The sequence below is a fragment of the Sinocyclocheilus grahami genome, unplaced genomic scaffold, assembly GCF_001515645.1.
Source record: "Sinocyclocheilus grahami isolate Dianchi unplaced genomic scaffold, SAMN03320097.WGS_v1.1 scaffold2636.1, whole genome shotgun sequence".
NCBI lineage: Eukaryota > Metazoa > Chordata > Actinopteri > Cypriniformes > Cyprinidae > Sinocyclocheilus > Sinocyclocheilus grahami.
In genome coordinates this window covers 10146-17891 of record NW_015507815.1, presented here as the reverse complement: position 1 = coordinate 17891, position 7746 = coordinate 10146, and positions in this window count along the sequence as shown.

The window sequence follows — 7746 nt, the reverse complement described above, 5'->3', positions numbered from 1 at the left end:
GTTGGCTTATTTTGATTGTTTAAAATCAGACTAGAGAAATATGCTGTCTTTGCAGACTTAGCAGCAGTGTGGTAGGTCAGAAGAAAAGACATATACACCTCATTTGAAGATTGAAGCCTATCCTTTTTCCATTTTCGCTCCGCTTTTCTGCACGCTCGTCTTAAAGAGCGAATTTCGGGAGTTAATCACCTTTCAGATTTAGGTTTTGATTTTAAAACTTTGAGAGGAGCAGTCACATTTAAAATGTCCATCCATACATTATTTAGCATCCCAAAATGTTGGTCGACTTTCAGATCAGAAAGTGATGTGTCCAAGGACAACTGTGAGCTCAGTTCATTAAAAAGCACGCTAAAATCCCGGTACAACCGAGAGGAATAAGACCGAGACAACAACACATGGAGAAGGTAGATTTGGCAGTGACAAAGAGAATAAAATAGGCTTGTGGTCAGAGATAATTGCATCAGAAAGCTCAAGCTCAGAAATAGAAAGCCTATAAGTGAGCACTAGGTCCAAAGTGTGCCCTTGTAGATGGGTGGGCTCATTTATCCACTGTGTAAAAGATTCCTTAAGAGTTAAAAACTCCTTTGAAAGGGAGTTTGATGGGCAACAAACATGAACATTAAAGTCACCAACTAATATAAAACGGTCATCATTTGTAGTGATATACCCTATTAACTCTGTAAGTTCAAGAATAAAATCTTTAACCAGATGTGGCGGGCGACACAACACCGCTAACAGAATAGGACCGTTCCACTCAAAACTTAATAGCTGAGCTTCAAAATAGACTATTCTCGAGAGAAAAAAGTATTTTTTAAAACAGTCACTAGGCCGCCCCCTTGACCATTTTGCAGAGGAGAATTAAAAAACGAGCAATCGTTTGGAACCAGTTTGGAAAAAGGACTTAAATCTCCTACCTGAGTCCAAGATTCAGTGATAAACATGAAATCCAACTTATGAAAGGAGAAAAAATCGTTCAGCAAGATGGTCTTATTTTCCAGCGAACGAGGGTTTATCAGAGCCAATTTTGGTGGAATTATGGCGCTGCAGGTGGCCGGGACTCTGCGCAAAGAGCAGAGATTTTCGTAATTTGCCTCGTGCCGAAGCTGATGTGAGGAGACACAAGATGAAGGTCAGGTGAGCAGTCAGGGAAGACAGAGAGAAGCAAGCGGGAGGGAAACACCAGCGGGGACCAGACAGCATTATTTCTTAATGACTTTTATTTGTCTTATTTATACTTGTTTACTTTCAAATTTGACATTTGTAAAACTGATTCACTCATGATATTTTTTATATGTATCCTCTATACTTTCTTTTTTAATCGATTGATTTATATTTTAAAACATGATTTGGTCATTAATTCATACATTATTCTGGTAAATACAATACTTCCCAATGTCGTCGTTTAAAATAACCTGTTATAATATTCAAGGGATGTTCTCTTCAGCTTTTGGAGAGAAAATTACTAATCCTGATTTTGTTAACACTGTACATAGTTCAGATATAATTATTTTACTTGAGACATGGAGTCGTTTAGACTCTAATACCTACACCCCATCAAACTACAGAGAGCTACGTATACCTTCAATCAAACAGCCTAATGTTAAAAACGGAAGAGATTCAAAGACCATCTGTGGCAGTATATTCAGCCCAAATAAATGTAATTATCAAATATAAAACACAGACCCGGCAAACCGACAAAAACAAGCCACATATCAACAACCCCTTAAACTATACAAGTCACTATTAATACAGAAGAAAACTGATCACATAAAAATAAACAAAATTGAGGAAGCAATCGATCAAAATTATTTTTGGGACTTATGGAACAATTTAGATAAATCCAAAGAGGCCAAACACCTTCCCATCTACGACCCAAACATCTGGACTGAACATTTCAGAAAACTCTATTCACTAAACAAACCAACCCTCGCCCAAAAACATCTGACCTCCCAACTAAATAACCTGGAACACACTATAAAAGACCGGCTAAATCATTTAGACAAGCCCATAGAGTTAACTGAACTGACAGAGAAGATGAAATCCCTAAAAAATAAGAAATAAAGTGGCTTGGATGGAATATCTACTGAGATGCTGAAACACAGCAGCCCCAAACTGAGAGCTGCTATCCTGACATTATTCAATCTCTTATTAAAATCTGGACACTTTCCTGAGATCTGGAAAGATAACGTGATAACCCCAATTTTTAAACAAGGTGAGAAGTACGACCCAAATAATTATAGAGGCATCACAGTAACCCTCGGAAAACTATTCTGCTCTATTATTAATGACAGATTAATTAAATTCGTCCAAGAACACAAGATTTTAAACAATTGTCAAATTGGATTTATGCCTAAACAGAGAACTTCAAATCACATTTACACACTCCACACACTCGTACAAAAATATGTTCATCAAACAAAACAAGGCAAGCTCAAATTGTGCCTGAATTCCAGCAAGCGAGCCACAATTGCTCTCTGTATTCATTTACTTTGTCATTTGTTTTCTTCATTGCAATAAGATGGAAATGTATGTGTGTTTATTTTTTCCCACTTTTTTGTTTACCAGTATGATTGTATAATATATTTTCAGGGCTGGGGAGTAACGAAATACATGTAACGGTGTTACGTATTTTAAAACAAAATATGAGTAACTGTATTTCGTTAGAATTACATTTTAAATAGGTGGTAATCACATTACAGTTACATCCGAAAAGTATTTTAGATTATCAAAGTGATTACTTTGAATTTTAATCTCATTTCTTAATTTAATATTTAAGTTTGGGGATTTTAACCAATAAGGCAACTGATTCTCCCTTGAAAAAACTGCGTGCAGCAGCCTGTTCATTTAGCAACTGGTAGTGAGAGTGCATATTCTTTTGTGCCGATTGCTTCTCCATAGAGAGGATTATAAATGAAGTAATCACTTAAAGTTTGGTCCATTCATTAAACAAATCTATTGTATAACTTGGAGAACTGTGCCAGTTGTTTTGGCTGCTTTTATGATATGTTTGGTGTATTTGGATTCGTTTTGAAGTTTGGAATGCAGCATGAAACAGCACGGAATCCCATTCATTGTATTCAAATTGAATTTATATTGATTGGATGATTTAAATGACACAACTTTTTTTGTTGTTAAAAATAAAATGCAAGGAAAACGCAAATCTTATGACTAGTAGATGTCACTTTTATGTAGAGTTGGAAACATAAAAACAAGACATTAATATGTTCCTTTGTGTACATCTTAAGTATTTCAAAGTATTCTAAAGTATTTAGATTAAATTACATGTATTTTGTAATCTGTAGTGAAATACATTTTAAAAGTAACCTTCCCAGCCACTGACTTTCACTGTATTTTCGAATATCTCTAAATTAATATAATAATATAATTATAATTCATCACATTCCCATGCAGTGAATGTAACATTACAGATTACAAGTTACCCTATTTAAAATGTAACAAGTAGTGTAACTGTGTCAGTTACTTTATTAAAGTAATGTAACTGATTACTTTTCTAAATTTCTTTAATTGTTTTTAAACTGTTAATCATTTTGAAACATGTAAAGCAGGCAGGGTTAACTCAACACTGATTACTGTCAGACTTCTCAAAATCCTTCATCACTCGAATTCAGATTATAATCATTTCATTTTAAATCACAGCCACCACAATATGAGACTTTGGCACCTCTTTACTTCGAGATCTCTGAGCATAAATGCATATTTAAAATCATAACAAGAAATAGTTTAATAGCTATGATGCAGTTTTTGAAATCAAATCTTCATCAGGGTTTCCCAAACTGGGTTTGTGAAGGAACTGCAGTTAAAGCTAATAATTAATTAAATCATCAATTCCACTCCACTCCCCTTGAAGTGCTGCTCGAGACAGCTCGTCTGCTGCCCGATTGAACACTCCTGGGATGTGGATGGCACGAAGGGACCTCAGATGCTCCTGACTCCAGAGGAGGAGGTGGCAGGCGAGTTGCGACATGCGACGGGAGCATAAACTGCCTTGCCGGTTGATATATGTAATGGTCGCAGTATTGTCCGTGCAGACTAGTACGTCCCTGCCCCAAAGGCACTCTCTGAGGCACCTCAGGGCAAGGCGCACTGCCAGCAACTCGAGGCAATTGATATACCAATGCAGTTGGGGACCCGTCCACACCCCTGACACTGCGTGCCCATTGTACATGGCTCCCCAGCCGGTGGCCGAGGCATCTGTGAAAACCAGCATGACCACCCTCGTGCAGGCCCCTCAGGGCTTTGGCCTAATGAACCTGCAATAACGCCATGGCGTGAAGGGCTGAGGATGCCTCCCCACAAGCTCTGTAAGCACAGCTAGTTAGACCTGACGAATGCTAACAGGCCCGCAAGGGGAGACACGGCTCACCCCGCAGAGTGGTAGCGGCTGTGGGACACAGTTGCATGGCCACAGACCGCTCCACAGAGGGAATGCCTGTGTACCTCAAAGCGGCCCCGCCATCGAGGGTGGTGAGGGAGGAGGAGCTGCAAGATTTGTTTCTGGCAGGAAAAGGTGCCTTCCACAATCTCATGAGCTCCTCATGCACTTCCGGGAAGAATGACACCAAAGGGGGGCGCGACCACCACCGACGAACCACTCATCCACAGGGATTAAAGTTCTCCGTCACTACGATGGATTTCCATTAATTGCAGCGAGTCTACAACGGATTTCCGTCAATTGGAAAAATTGAGGGGAAAAGAAACATTTAGCGCATTGCTGTTGCTGTTGTTCTGCCAGCCGGCACACCAAAAATCATACCCACCACGGCTGCAGCTTTTCATTGACAACATAGTGATGCCATTCGCATCATTCACAATCGGGTTATTAGCAGAGAACACCGAGCAGGACTTGAATTTCGGCGCGGGATTGCGGCTATTAATAACAATTCTACTCATTCCCGCAGGTTCCGCGCTTATAACACGATAACAGATGACGCACGTGCTTTTGAGTCTTGAGATCTCACTCACGCGCTCTCATTTTCTGTGCGCCCACAGATCGCGATAAGGAGAGTGACAACTTTTAATAGTTATTAAGGGAGTTTGCAAATGTGATATTGATTTAATACAACAGTTCAGTAAACAAGTACTGCCTGATTTTGCTCTATTTCATCAACGAAAATAGATCCAAATAAAGTAACAGCTCAGCCGCTGCACATCTCTAAAAGCAAACGCAGCGGTGTTTCATTCATTCAATGAAAGTGCGTTTTTGAACGAATCTAGTGAGTCAGTGATTCATGATTACCCATTCATGAAGACAGTCACTTGCTTTATTCCTGAATGAATCAGCCGTTCGAATTCAATGATAAAATTAGTGACTTGCCACCACCTGCTGGCGGTTTCAGTTTCATTTTTAGCATATAATTTCAGTTATTTAAACCATTTAACATTTCTGAATTCAAATTTTTTTTTCAATTTTTATATTTAAAACATTAATCTCCACATGAATTTATGAATTTAATTACCTCTGAGCCTCATTAAACGTCTGAAAATGTACCTACAAGCCACTTTTGTGCTCTTCTGTGCCCCCTCTGTATTACAAATACATTTTTTATTAATACTAATTTCATATGATTGGTAACTTATTTGTCTTATTCTACTTCTTATTATATGGTTTTAAATAGAAATTTACAAAAGCTTATAAATATACATTTTTGAATTTGACAGATGAAAATGATGCCATTACAAAGGTAAAAAGAAAATACCCTTGTAAGTCACTTTAAGGAGTCAAATGTCAGCTCGTATTAGGAAGGATAAGTTTTTGATCAGAATTTTTGATTATTGATCAGAAGGTGCTCCTACATTTTTTTAATTAGGAGGACAAGAGCTGCTAAAAAGAATAGTAAGCATAGAGCCATGTGTAACAGTATATTAGATCCGCGCATGAGGTCTTAAAGAGACAGCAGCCTAAATAAACCTCCTGCTGCCTTTCATTATACAGTGAAGACTAACCAGTGTTATTTTACAGTGGAATAGATTATTGTTAGACCTAACTGAAAAAAATTGAAGTACTGTTAATTTAATTTGTATCTTGTTATTGTTTTTATTTGTGCTATTTATTGTCATTAATTTATTTGTTCTTATTTTATTATTTACTATTTACTTGTCTTTTTTAGTTCAAATAAATTCAATTCTGAGTGCACATGATTCTTGGGTGGGGAGGGGGCGTGGCCCATGGGAAATAGTCCTGCCGCCACAGCTGGAAAAAATCCTATAGGAAACACTGCATACTTTTAATAAAATTAGAAAAATGCCATTACAAAGGTAAGAAAATGCCCCTGTAAATCACTTTGAGTCAAATGTCACCTCATATTAGGAAGGCTAATTTTTGATCAGAATTTTTTATTATTGATCAGAAGGTGCTCCTAAAAATTTTTTAACAGGACAAGCGCTCCTAATTACAAGAACAAACTGCTCTTAAACTGGGTGTGTGACAGGTATGGCTGTGGAATGGGGTTTGGCTGAGGAAAAATTTTCAGTCAAAAGATTTTTTTTTCTTTAACCCCTGCATCCAGCCCCGGGAATGCATGGTCGTCATCTCTGGATCTGACTTGGGCAACGCCACTCTCCCCGAAGGGGGCAACGCAGCCAAGTTGTCATCCCCGGAGAGAGAGCTCACCCTCTGATGCAGCGATCAACATCTGGTCTTCAGGGGGGGCACCGAAGGATACGGGCGGTACACTCTGTCCTGCAGAGGGCCCAGCGCACACCTCCGGCAGCTCCACCAGCTGCAGAGTGCTTGAGGGGTGATGAAGTTCCTCTGGAGAAGTCCTCACCATGATCCTCAAATCACCTCTGACTCCACCGGAAGCAGCGATGCCCCAGGTTCCGGGACGAACGCTGGCTTTTTTGCAACTCTGAGATTGTCATGTCCCCACACAGAGAGCATGCACCATCCATAAAAACTTCCTCAGCGTGCTTAATGCCCAGACACGTGAGGCAGCGATTGTGACTGTCCTGAGGCGCCAGGTAATGACCACATCCAAAAACGCACGGGTGATAAGACATCTTTAAAAAGATGCGATCACTCTTCTTTTAGGGATTGCTCTTTTAGTGCTGAAGCTCACAGGGGAGCTGGCCACCGCACACTCCTGGTGTGGCTGTCTACACGAAGAGTGATCTTTTTTCCTCTTCCCGTGAGACCGTGTCCACTGCTGCTGAGCCGTAACACCCGCAATCACTCGAGTAGTGTAGTGTACCGCAGTAGTGATGCAGCACCGCTCTGCACCAAAGTGAATAGATGAATGAATGCGGTGCACCTGCTGCCTCTTATGCCCACGCTGCGGGGCTTGGCAGCCAGATGAGAATTCCGCATTCCAATGTTAAATGGCCCGTTTAGTTACACTCGAAATGGATTGGTCTCTCTGGCGAGATCCCCAAATTCGTCGGTCACCGACGTGACGTCGAGAGTGACCGACTGAAAGGGAACAAACTCATCTACATTTTCAGCAAATGTGACCCTGGAGCACAAAACCAGTTAAAAGTAGCACAGGTGTATTTGTAGCAATAGCCAACAATACTCTGTATGGGTCAAAATTATTGATTTTGTAATATCCAAAAATCATGAGGATATTAAGTAAAAATCATGTTTTCATACAAACACTTGATTTGCAAGTTCAAATAGAAATGGCACATGAGTTTTAATTGAATGCAGCCTAAAAGTGTTTATTTTGTCCAGAAACAGTATAAATGATGTCCAAATGAGACTGCGGTTGACCTTATAAGACGTTGAAA